The sequence below is a fragment of the Coregonus lavaretus genome (genome assembly GCF_964263955.1).
Source record: "Coregonus lavaretus genome assembly, contig: HAP1_SCAFFOLD_414, whole genome shotgun sequence".
Lineage (NCBI taxonomy): Eukaryota > Metazoa > Chordata > Actinopteri > Salmoniformes > Salmonidae > Coregonus > Coregonus lavaretus.
The window spans coordinates 314,630-328,299 of NW_028157512.1; positions in this window are offsets into that span (position 1 = coordinate 314,630).

Consider the following 13,670-nt stretch of genomic DNA (forward strand, 5'->3'; position numbering starts at 1 on the left):
AAAATATATTTTAGACCCTTTTCATGAAAAATTTATAAAAAATATTTTTTACGTTTTTTATAAAAAAACTTTGTATCTACATATGTCCTTCTAGTGCTGAACGTTAAAAAAATATTTTAGACCCTTTTCATGAAAAATTTATAAAAAATATTTTTCACGTTTTTTATAAAAATAATTGTATCCCTTCATATGCCGAACTAGTTGCATTGTGGATTTTGCCTAAAACATGATTTTAGAAAATATTCATATAACATTTTTTTAAAATCACATTTGAAAACCCTTGTATGTTATATTCTACATGTGTCCTTCTAGTGCTGAACGTAAAAAAATATTTTAGACCCTTTTCATGAAAAATTTATAAAAAATATTTTTCACGTTTTTTATAAAAAATATTTGTATCTACATATGTCCTTCTAGTGCTGAACGTAAAAAAAATATTTTAGACCCTTTTCATGAAAAATTTATAAAAAATATTTTTCACGTTTTTTATAAAAAAAACTTTGTATCTACATATGTCCTTCTAGTGCTGAACGTTAAAAAAAATATTTTAGACCCTTTTCATGAAAAATTTATAAAAAATATTTTTCACGTTTTTTATAAAAATAATTGTATCCCTTCATATGCCGAACCATTGTGGATTTTGCCTAAAACATGATTTTAGAAAATATTCATATAATTTTTTTTTTTTAATCACATTTGAAAACCCTTGTATGTTATATTCTACATGTGTCCTTCTAGTGCTGAACGTAAAAAAATATTTTAGACCCTTTTCATGAAAAATTTATAAAAAATATTTTTCACGTTTTTTATAAAAATAATTGTATCCCTTCATATGCCGAACCATTGTGGATTTTGCCTAAAACATGATTTTAGAAAATATTCATATAATTTTTTTTTTTTAATCACATTTGAAAACCCTTGTATGTTATATTCTACATGTGTCCTTCTAGTGCTGAACGTAAAAAAATATTTTAGACCCTTTTCATGAAAAATTTATAAAAAATATTTTTCACGTTTTTTATAAAAAAAACTTTGTATCTACATATGTCCTTCTAGTGCTGAACGTTAAAAAAATATTTAAGACCCTTTTCATGAAAAATTTTTAAAAAATATTTTTCACGTTTTTTATAAAAATAATTGTATCCCTTCATATGCCGAACTAGTTGCATTGTGGATTTTGCCTAAAACATGATTTTAGAAAATATTCATATAATTATTTATTTTTTAAATCACATTTGAAAACCCTTGTATGTTATATTCTACATGTGTCCTTCTAGTGCTGAACGTAAAAATATATTTTAGACCCTTTTCATGAAAAATTTATAAAAAATATTTTTTACGTTTTTTATAAAAAAACTTTGTATCTACATATGTCCTTCTAGTGCTGAACGTTAAAAAAATATTTTAGACCCTTTTCATGAAAAATTTATAAAAAATATTTTTCACGTTTTTTATAAAAATAATTGTATCCCTTCATATGCCGAACTAGTTGCATTGTGGATTTTGCCTAAAACATGATTTTAGAAAATATTCATATAACATTTTTTTAAAATCACATTTGAAAACCCTTGTATGTTATATTCTACATGTGTCCTTCTAGTGCTGAACGTAAAAAAATATTTTAGACCCTTTTCATGAAAAATTTATAAAAAATATTTTTCACGTTTTTTATAAAAAATATTTGTATCTACATATGTCCTTCTAGTGCTGAACGTAAAAAAAATATTTTAGACCCTTTTCATGAAAAATTTATAAAAAATATTTTTCACGTTTTTTATAAAAATAATTGTATCCCTTCATATGCCGAACTAGTTGCATTGTAGATTTTGCCTAAAACATGATTTTAGAAAATATTCATATAATTTTTTTTTTAATCACATTTGAAAACCCTTGTATGTTATATTCTACATGTGTCCTTCTAGTGCTGAACGTAAAAAAATATTTTAGACCCTTTTCATGAAAAATTTATAAAAAATATTTTTCACGTTTTTTATAAAAAAAACTTTGTATCTACATATGTCCTTCTAGTGCTGAACGTTAAAAAAATATTTAAGACCCTTTTCATGAAAAATTTATAAAAAATATTTTTCACGTTTTTTATAAAAATAATTGTATCCCTTCATATGCCGAACTAGTTGCATTGTGGATTTTGCCTAAAACATGATTTTAGAAAATATTCATATAATTTTTTTTTTTTTAAATCACATTTGAAAACCCTTGTATGTTATATTCTACATGTGTCCTTCTAGTGCTGAACGTAAAAATATATTTTAGACCCTTTTCATGAAAAATTTATAAAAAATATTCTTTACGTTTTTTATAAAAAAACTTTGTATCTACATATGTCCTTCTAGTGCTGAACGTTAAAAAAATATTTTAGACCCTTTTCATGAAAAATTTATAAAAAATATTTTTCACGTTTTTTATAAAAATAATTGTATCCCTTCATATGCCGAACTAGTTGCATTGCGGATTTTGCCTAAAACATGATTTTAGAAAATATTCATATAATTATTTTTTTTTTAAATCACATTTGAAAACCCTTGTATGTTATATTCTACATGTGTCCTTCTAGTGCTGAACGTAAAAATATATTTTTTCGACCCTTTTCATGAAAAATTTATAAAAAATATTTTTTACGTTTTTTATAAAAAAACTTTGTATCTACATATGTCCTTCTAGTGCTGAACGTAAAAAAAATATTTTAGACCCTTTTCATGAAAAATTTATAAAAAATATTTTTCATGTGTTTTATAAAAATAATTGTATCCCTTCATATGCCAAACTAGTTGCATTGTGGATTTTGCCTAAAACATGATTTTAGAAAATATTCATATAATTTTTTTTTTTTAATCACATTTGAAAACCCTTGTATGTTATATTCTACATGTGTCCTTCTAGTGCTGAACGTAAAAAAATATTTTAGACCCTTTTCATGAAAAATTTATAAAAAATATTTTTCACGTTTTTTATAAAAAAAACTTTGTATCTACATATGTCCTTCTAGTGCTGAACGTTAAAAAAATATTTAAGACCCTTTTCATGAAAAATTTTAAAAAAATATTTTTCACGTTTTTTATAAAAATAATTGTATCCCTTCATATGCCGAACTAGTTGCATTGTGGATTTTGCCTAAAACATGATTTTAGAAAATATTCATATAATTATTTATTTTTTAAATCACATTTGAAAACCCTTGTATGTTATATTCTACATGTGTCCTTCTAGTGCTGAACGTAAAAATATATTTTAGACCCTTTTCATGAAAAATTTATAAAAAATATTTTTTACGTTTTTTATAAAAAAACTTTGTATCTACATATGTCCTTCTAGTGCTGAACGTTAAAAAAATATTTTAGACCCTTTTCATGAAAAATTTATAAAAAATATTTTTCACGTTTTTTATAAAAATAATTGTATCCCTTCATATGCCGAACTAGTTGCATTGTGGATTTTGCCTAAAACATGATTTTAGAAAATATTCATATAACATTTTTTTAAAATCACATTTGAAAACCCTTGTATGTTATATTCTACATGTGTCCTTCTAGTGCTGAACGTAAAAAAATATTTTAGACCCTTTTCATGAAAAATTTATAAAAAATATTTTTCACGTTTTTTATAAAAAATATTTGTATCTACATATGTCCTTCTAGTGCTGAACGTAAAAAAAATATTTTAGACCCTTTTCATGAAAAATTTATAAAAAATATTTTTCACGTTTTTTATAAAAATAATTGTATCCCTTCATATGCCGAACTAGTTGCATTGTAGATTTTGCCTAAAACATGATTTTAGAAAATATTCATATAATTTTTTTTTTAATCACATTTGAAAACCCTTGTATGTTATATTCTACATGTGTCCTTCTAGTGCTGAACGTAAAAAAATATTTTAGACCCTTTTCATGAAAAATTTATAAAAAATATTTTTCACGTTTTTTATAAAAAAAACTTTGTATCTACATATGTCCTTCTAGTGCTGAACGTTAAAAAAATATTTAAGACCCTTTTCATGAAAAATTTATAAAAAATATTTTTCACGTTTTTTATAAAAATAATTGTATCCCTTCATATGCCGAACTAGTTGCATTGTGGATTTTGCCTAAAACATGATTTTAGAAAATATTCATATAATTATTTTTTTTTTAAATCACATTTGAAAACCCTTGTATGTTATATTCTACATGTGTCCTTCTAGTGCTGAACGTAAAAATATATTTTAGACCCTTTTCATGAAAAATTTATAAAAAATATTTTTTACGTTTTTTATAAAAAAACTTTGTATCTACATATGTCCTTCTAGTGCTGAACGTTAAAAAAATATTTTAGACCCTTTTCATGAAAAATTTATAAAAAATATTTTTCACGTTTTTTATAAAAATAATTGTATCCCTTCATATGCCGAACTAGTTGCATTGCGGATTTTGCCTAAAACATGATTTTAGAAAATATTCATATAATTATTTTTTTTTTAAATCACATTTGAAAACCCTTGTATGTTATATTCTACATGTGTCCTTCTAGTGCTGAACGTAAAAATATATTTTTTCGACCCTTTTCATGAAAAATTTATAAAAAATATTTTTTACGTTTTTTATAAAAAAACTTTGTATCTACATATGTCCTTCTAGTGCTGAACGTAAAAAAAATATTTTAGACCCTTTTCATGAAAAATTTATAAAAAATATTTTTCATGTGTTTTATAAAAATAATTGTATCCCTTCATATGCCAAACTAGTTGCATTGTGGATTTTGCCTAAAACATGATTTTAGAAAATATTCATATAAATTTTTTTTTAAATCACATTTGAAAACCCTTGTATGTTATATTCTACATGTGTCCTTCTAGTGCTGAACGTCAAAAAATATTTTAGACCCTTTTCATGAAATATTTATAACAAATATTTTTCACCTTTTTTATAAAAAATATTTGTATCTACATATGTCCTTCTAGTGCTGAACGTAAAAAAAATATTTTTGACCCTTTTCATGCAAAATGTAAAAAAAATATTTTTCACGTTTGTTATAAAAAAAATTGTATCCCTTCATATGCCGAACTAGTTGCATTGTGGATTTAGCCTAAAACATGATTTGAGAAAATATTCATAGATTTTTTTTTATTTTTTATCACATTTGAAAACCCTTGTATGTTATATTCTACATGTGTCCTTCTAGTGCTGAACGTAAAAAAATATTTTAGACCCTTTTCATGAAACATTTATAAAAAATATTTTTCACGTTTTTTATAAAAAATATTTGTATCTACATATATCCTTCTAGTGCTGAACGTTAAAAAAACATTTTAGACCCTTTTCATGCAAAATGTAAAAAAAATATTTTTCACGTTTGTTATAAAAAAAATTGTATCCCTTCATATGCCGAACTAGTTGCATTGTGGATTTTGCCTAAAACATGATTTGAGAAAATATTCATATAACATTTTTTTTAAATCACATTTGAAAACCCTTGTATGTTATATTCTACATGTGTCCTTCTAGTGCTGAACGTAAAAAAATATTTTAGACCCTTTTCATGAAAAATTTATAAAAATATTTTTCACGTTTTTTATAAAAAATATTTGTATCTACATATGTCCTTCTAGTGCTGAACGTTAAAAAAATATTTAAGACCCTTTTCATGAAAAATTTATAAAAAATATTTTTCACGTTTTTTATAAAAATAATTGTATCCCTTCATATGCCGAACTAGTTGCATTGTGGATTTTGCCTAAAACATGATTTGAGAAAATATTCATAGATTTTTTTTTATTTTTTATCACATTTGAAAACCCTTGTATGTTATATTCTACATGTGTCCTTCTAGTGCTGAACGTAAAAAAATATTTTAGACCCTTTTCATGAAACATTTATAAAAAATATTTTTCACGTTTTTTATAAAAAAAACTTTGTATCTACATATGTCCTTCTAGTGCTGAACGTTAAAAAAATATTTAAGACCCTTTTCATGAAAAATTTATAAAAAATATTTTTCACGTTTTTTATAAAAATAATTGTATCCCTTCATATGCCGAACTAGTTGCATTGTGGATTTTGCCTAAAACATGATTTTAGAAAATATTCATATAATTATTTTTTTTTTAAATCACATTTGAAAACCCTTGTATGTTATATTCTACATGTGTCCTTCTAGTGCTGAACGTAAAAATATATTTTAGACCCTTTTCATGAAAAATTTATAAAAAATATTTTTTACGTTTTTTATAAAAAAACTTTGTATCTACATATGTCCTTCTAGTGCTGAACGTTAAAAAAATATTTTAGACCCTTTTCATGAAAAATTTATAAAAAATATTTTTCACGTTTTTTATAAAAATAATTGTATCCCTTCATATGCCGAACTAGTTGCATTGTGGATTTTGCCTAAAACATGATTTTAGAAAATATTCATATAAATTTTTTTTTTAATCACATTTGAAAACCCTTGTATGTTATATTCTACATGTGTCCTTCTAGTGCTGAACGTAAAAAAATATTTTAGACCCTTTTCATGAAAAATTTATAACAAATATTTTTCACGTTTTTTATAAAAAAAACTTTGTATCTACATATGTCCTTCTAGTGCTGAACGTAAAAAAAATATTTTTGACCCTTTTCATGCAAAATGTAAAAAAAATATTTTTCACGTTTGTTATAAAAAAAATTGTATCCCTTCATATGCCGAACTAGTTGCATTGTGGATTTAGCCTAAAACATGATTTGAGAAAATATTCATAGATTTTTTTTAATTTTTTATCACATTTGAAAACCCTTGTATGTTATATTCTACATGTGTCCTTCTAGTGCTGAACGTAAAAAAATATTTTAGACCCTTTTCATGAAACATTTATAAAAAATATTTTTCACGTTTTTTATAAAAAATATTTGTATCTACATATATCCTTCTAGTGCTGAACGTTAAAAAAACATTTTAGACCCTTTTCATGCAAAATGTAAAAAAAATATTTTTCACGTTTGTTATAAAAAAATTGTATCCCTTCATATGCCGAACTAGTTGCATTGTGGATTTTGCCTAAAACATGATTTGAGAAAATATTCATATAACATTTTTTTTAAATCACATTTGAAAACCCTTGTATGTTATATTCTACATGTGTCCTTCTAGTGCTGAACGTAAAAAAATATTTTAGACCCTTTTCATGAAAAATTTATAAAAATATTTTTCACGTTTTTTATAAAAAATATTTGTATCTACATATGTCCTTCTAGTGCTGAACGTTAAAAAAAATATTTAAGACCCTTTTCATGAAAAATTTATAAAAAATATTTTTCACGTTTTTTATAAAAATAATTGTATCCCTTCATATGCCGAACTAGTTGCATTGTGGATTTTGCCTAAAACATGATTTGAGAAAATATTCATAGATTTTTTTTTATTTTTTATCACATTTGAAAACCCTTGTATGTTATATTCTACATGTGTCCTTCTAGTGCTGAACGTAAAAAAATATTTTAGACCCTTTTCATGAAACATTTATAAAAAATATTTTTCACGTTTTTTATAAAAAAAACTTTGTATCTACATATGTCCTTCTAGTGCTGAACGTTAAAAAAATATTTAAGACCCTTTTCATGAAAAATTTATAAAAAATATTTTTCACGTTTTTTATAAAAATAATTGTATCCCTTCATATGCCGAACTAGTTGCATTGTGGATTTTGCCTAAAACATGATTTTAGAAAATATTCATATAATTATTTTTTTTTTAAATCACATTTGAAAACCCTTGTATGTTATATTCTACATGTGTCCTTCTAGTGCTGAACGTAAAAATATATTTTAGACCCTTTTCATGAAAAATTTATAAAAAATATTTTTTACGTTTTTTATAAAAAAACTTTGTATCTACATATGTCCTTCTAGTGCTGAACGTTAAAAAAATATTTTAGACCCTTTTCATGAAAAATTTATAAAAAATATTTTTCACGTTTTTTATAAAAATAATTGTATCCCTTCATATGCCGAACTAGTTGCATTGTGGATTTTGCCTAAAACATGATTTTAGAAAATATTCATATAAATTTTTTTTTTAATCACATTTGAAAACCCTTGTATGTTATATTCTACATGTGTCCTTCTAGTGCTGAACGTAAAAAAATATTTTAGACCCTTTTCATGAAAAATTTATAACAAATTTTTTTCACGTTTTTTATAAAAAAAACTTTGTATCTACATATGTCCTTCTAGTGCTGAACGTAAAAAAAATATTTTTGACCCTTTTCATGCAAAATGTAAAAAAAATATTTTTCACGTTTGTTATAAAAAAAATTGTATCCCTTCATATGCCGAACTAGTTGCATTGTGGATTTAGCCTAAAACATGATTTGAGAAAATATTCATAGATTTTTTTTAATTTTTTATCACATTTGAAAACCCTTGTATGTTATATTCTACATGTGTCCTTCTAGTGCTGAACGTAAAAAAATATTTTAGACCCTTTTCATGAAACATTTATAAAAAATATTTTTCACGTTTTTTATAAAAAATATTTGTATCTACATATATCCTTCTAGTGCTGAACGTTAAAAAAACATTTTAGACCCTTTTCATGCAAAATGTAAAAAAAATATTTTTCACGTTTGTTATAAAAAAATTGTATCCCTTCATATGCCGAACTAGTTGCATTGTGGATTTTGCCTAAAACATGATTTGAGAAAATATTCATATAACATTTTTTTTAAATCACATTTGAAAACCCTTGTATGTTATATTCTACATGTGTCCTTCTAGTGCTGAACGTAAAAAAATATTTTAGACCCTTTTCATGAAAAATTTATAAAAATATTTTTCACGTTTTTAATAAAAAATATTTGTATCTACATATGTCCTTCTAGTGCTGAACGTTAAAAAAAATATTTAAGACCCTTTTCATGAAAAATTTATAAAAAATATTTTTCACGTTTTTTATAAAAATAATTGTATCCCTTCATATGCCGAACTAGTTGCATTGTGGATTTTGCCTAAAACATGATTTGAGAAAATATTCATAGATTTTTTTTTATTTTTTATCACATTTGAAAACCCTTGTATGTTATATTCTACATGTGTCCTTCTAGTGCTGAACGTAAAAAAATATTTTAGACCCTTTTCATGAAACATTTATAAAAAATATTTTTCACGTTTTTTATAAAAAAAACTTTGTATCTACATATGTCCTTCTAGTGCTGAACGTTAAAAAAATATTTAAGACCCTTTTCATGAAAAATTTATAAAAAATATTTTTCACGTTTTTTATAAAAATAATTGTATCCCTTCATATGCCGAACTAGTTGCATTGTGGATTTTGCCTAAAACATGATTTTAGAAAATATTCATATAATTATTATTTTTTTAAATCACATTTGAAAACCCTTGTATGTTATATTCTACATGTGTCCTTCTAGTGCTGAACGTAAAAATATATTTTAGACCCTTTTCATGAAAAATTTATAAAAAATATTTTTTACGTTTTTTATAAAAAAACTTTGTATCTACATATGTCCTTCTAGTGCTGAACGTTAAAAAAATATTTTAGACCCTTTTCATGAAAAATTTATAAAAAATATTTTTCACGTTTTTTATAAAAATAATTGTATCCCTTCATATGCCGAACTAGTTGCATTGTGGATTTTGCCTAAAACATGATTTTAGAAAATATTCATATAAATTTTTTTTTAATCACATTTGAAAACCCTTGTATGTTATATTCTACATGTGTCCTTCTAGTGCTGAACGTAAAAAAATATTTTAGACCCTTTTCATGAAAAATTTATAAAAAATATTTTTCACGTTTTTTATAAAAAAAACTTTGTATCTACATATGTCCTTCTAGTGCTGAACGTTAAAAAAATATTTAAGACCCTTTTCATGAAAAATTTATAAAAAATATTTTTCACGTTTTTTATAAAAATAATTGTATCCCTTCATATGCCGAACTAGTTGCATTGCGGATTTTGCCTAAAACATGATTTTAGAAAATATTCATATAATTAATTTTTTTTTAAATCACATTTGAAAACCCTTGTATGTTATATTCTACATGTGTCCTTCTAGTGCTGAACGTAAAAAAATATTTTAGACCCTTTTCATGAAATATTTATAACAAATATTTTTCACCTTTTTTATAAAAAATATTTGTATCTACATATGTCCTTCTAGTGCTGAACGTAAAAAAAATATTTTTGACCCTTTTCATGCAAAATGTAAAAAAAATATTTTTCACGTTTGTTATAAAAAAAATTGTATCCCTTCATATGCCGAACTAGTTGCATTGTGGATTTAGCCTAAAACATGATTTGAGAAAATATTCATAGATTTTTTTTTATTTTTTATCACATTTGAAAACCCTTGTATGTTATATTCTACATGTGTCCTTCTAGTGCTGAACGTAAAAAAATATTTTAGACCCTTTTCATGAAACATTTATAAAAAATATTTTTCACGTTTTTTATAAAAAATATTTGTATCAACATATATCCTTCTAGTGCTGAACGTTAAAAAAACATTTTAGACCCTTTTCATGCAAAATGTAAAAAAAATATTTTTCACGTTTGTTATAAAAAAAAATGTATCCCTTCATATGCCGAACTAGTTGCATTGTGGATTTTGCCTAAAACATGATTTGAGAAAATATTCATATAACATTTTTTTTAAATCACATTTGAAAACCCTTGTATGTTATATTCTACATGTGTCCTTCTAGTGCTGAACGTAAAAAAATATTTTAGACCCTTTTCATGAAAAATTTATAAAAATATTTTTCACGTTTTTTATAAAAAATATTTGTATCTACATATGTCCTTCTAGTGCTGAACGTTAAAAAAATATTTAAGACCCTTTTCATGAAAAATTTATAAAAAATATTTTTCACGTTTTTTATAAAAATAATTGTATCCCTTCATATGCCGAACTAGTTGCATTGTGGATTTTGCCTAAAACATGATTTGAGAAAATATTCATAGATTTTTTTTTATTTTTTATCACATTTGAAAACCCTTGTATGTTATATTCTACATGTGTCCTTCTAGTGCTGAACGTAAAAAAATATTTTAGACCCTTTTCATGAAACATTTATAAAAAATATTTTTCACGTTTTTTATAAAAAAAACTTTGTATCTACATATGTCCTTCTAGTGCTGAACGTTAAAAAAATATTTAAGACCCTTTTCATGAAAAATTTATAAAAAATATTTTTCACGTTTTTTATAAAAATAATTGTATCCCTTCATATGCCGAACTAGTTGCATTGTGGATTTTGCCTAAAACATGATTTTAGAAAATATTCATATAATTATATTTTTTTTTAATCACATTTGAAAACCCTTGTATGTTATATTCTACATGTGTCCTTCTAGTGCTGAACGTAAAAATATATTTTAGACCCTTTTCATGAAAAATTTATAAAAAATATTTTTTACGTTTTTTATAAAAAAACTTTGTATCTACATATGTCCTTCTAGTGCTGAACGTTAAAAAAATATTTTAGACCCTTTTCATGAAAAATTTATAAAAAATATTTTTCACGTTTTTTATAAAAAAAACTTTGTATCTACATATGTCCTTCTAGTGCTGAACGTTAAAAAAATATTTAAGACCCTTTTCATGAAAAATTTATAAAAAATATTTTTCACGTTTTTTATAAAAATAATTGTATCCCTTCATATGCCGAACTAGTTGCATTGCGGATTTTGCCTAAAACATGATTTTAGAAAATATTCATATAATTAATTTTTTTTTAAATCACATTTGAAAACCCTTGTATGTTATATTCTACATGTGTCCTTCTAGTGCTGAACGTAAAAAAATATTTTAGACCCTTTTCATGAAATATTTATAACAAATATTTTTCACCTTTTTTATAAAAAATATTTGTATCTACATATGTCCTTCTAGTGCTGAACGTAAAAAAAATATTTTTGACCCTTTTCATGCAAAATGTAAAAAAAATATTTTTCACGTTTGTTATAAAAAAAATTGTATCCCTTCATATGCCGAACTAGTTGCATTGTGGATTTAGCCTAAAACATGATTTGAGAAAATATTCATAGATTTTTTTTTATTTTTTATCACATTTGAAAACCCTTGTATGTTATATTCTACATGTGTCCTTCTAGTGCTGAACGTAAAAAAATATTTAAGACCCTTTTCATGAAAAATTTATAAAAAATATTTTTCACGTTTTTTATAAAAATAATTGTATCCCTTCATATGCCGAACTAGTTGCATTGCGGATTTTGCCTAAAACATGATTTTAGAAAATATTCATATAATTAATTTTTTTTTAAATCACATTTGAAAACCCTTGTATGTTATATTCTACATGTGTCCTTCTAGTGCTGAACGTAAAAAAATATTTTAGACCCTTTTCATGAAATATTTATAACAAATATTTTTCACCTTTTTTATAAAAAATATTTGTATCTACATATGTCCTTCTAGTGCTGAACGTAAAAAAAATATTTTTGACCCTTTTCATGCAAAATGTAAAAAAAATATTTTTCACGTTTGTTATAAAAAAAATTGTATCCCTTCATATGCCGAACTAGTTGCATTGTGGATTTAGCCTAAAACATGATTTGAGAAAATATTCATAGATTTTTTTTTATTTTTTATCACATTTGAAAACCCTTGTATGTTATATTCTACATGTGTCCTTCTAGTGCTGAACGTAAAAAAATATTTTAGACCCTTTTCATGAAACATTTATAAAAAATATTTTTCACGTTTTTTATAAAAAATATTTGTATCAACATATATCCTTCTAGTGCTGAACGTTAAAAAAACATTTTAGACCCTTTTCATGCAAAATGTAAAAAAAATATTTTTCACGTTTGTTATAAAAAAAATTGTATCCCTTCATATGCCGAACTAGTTGCATTGTGGATTTTGCCTAAAACATGATTTGAGAAAATATTCATATAACATTTTTTTTAAATCACATTTGAAAACCCTTGTATGTTATATTCTACATGTGTCCTTCTAGTGCTGAACGTAAAAAAATATTTTAGACCCTTTTCATGAAAAATTTATAAAAATATTTTTCACGTTTTTTATAAAAAATATTTGTATCTACATATGTCCTTCTAGTGCTGAACGTTAAAAAAATATTTAAGACCCTTTTCATGAAAAATTTATAAAAAATATTTTTCACGTTTTTTATAAAAATAATTGTATCCCTTCATATGCCGAACTAGTTGCATTGTGGATTTTGCCTAAAACATGATTTGAGAAAATATTCATAGATTTTTTTTTATTTTTTATCACATTTGAAAACCCTTGTATGTTATATTCTACATGTGTCCTTCTAGTGCTGAACGTAAAAAAATATTTTAGACCCTTTTCATGAAACATTTATAAAAAATATTTTTCACGTTTTTTATAAAAAAAACTTTGTATCTACATATGTCCTTCTAGTGCTGAACGTTAAAAAAATATTTAAGACCCTTTTCATGAAAAATTTATAAAAAATATTTTTCACGTTTTTTATAAAAATAATTGTATCCCTTCATATGCCGAACTAGTTGCATTGTGGATTTTGCCTAAAACATGATTTTAGAAAATATTCATATAATTATATTTTTTTTTAATCACATTTGAAAACCCTTGTATGTTATATTCTACATGTGTCCTTCTAGTGCTGAACGTAAAAATATATTTTAGACCCTTTTCATGA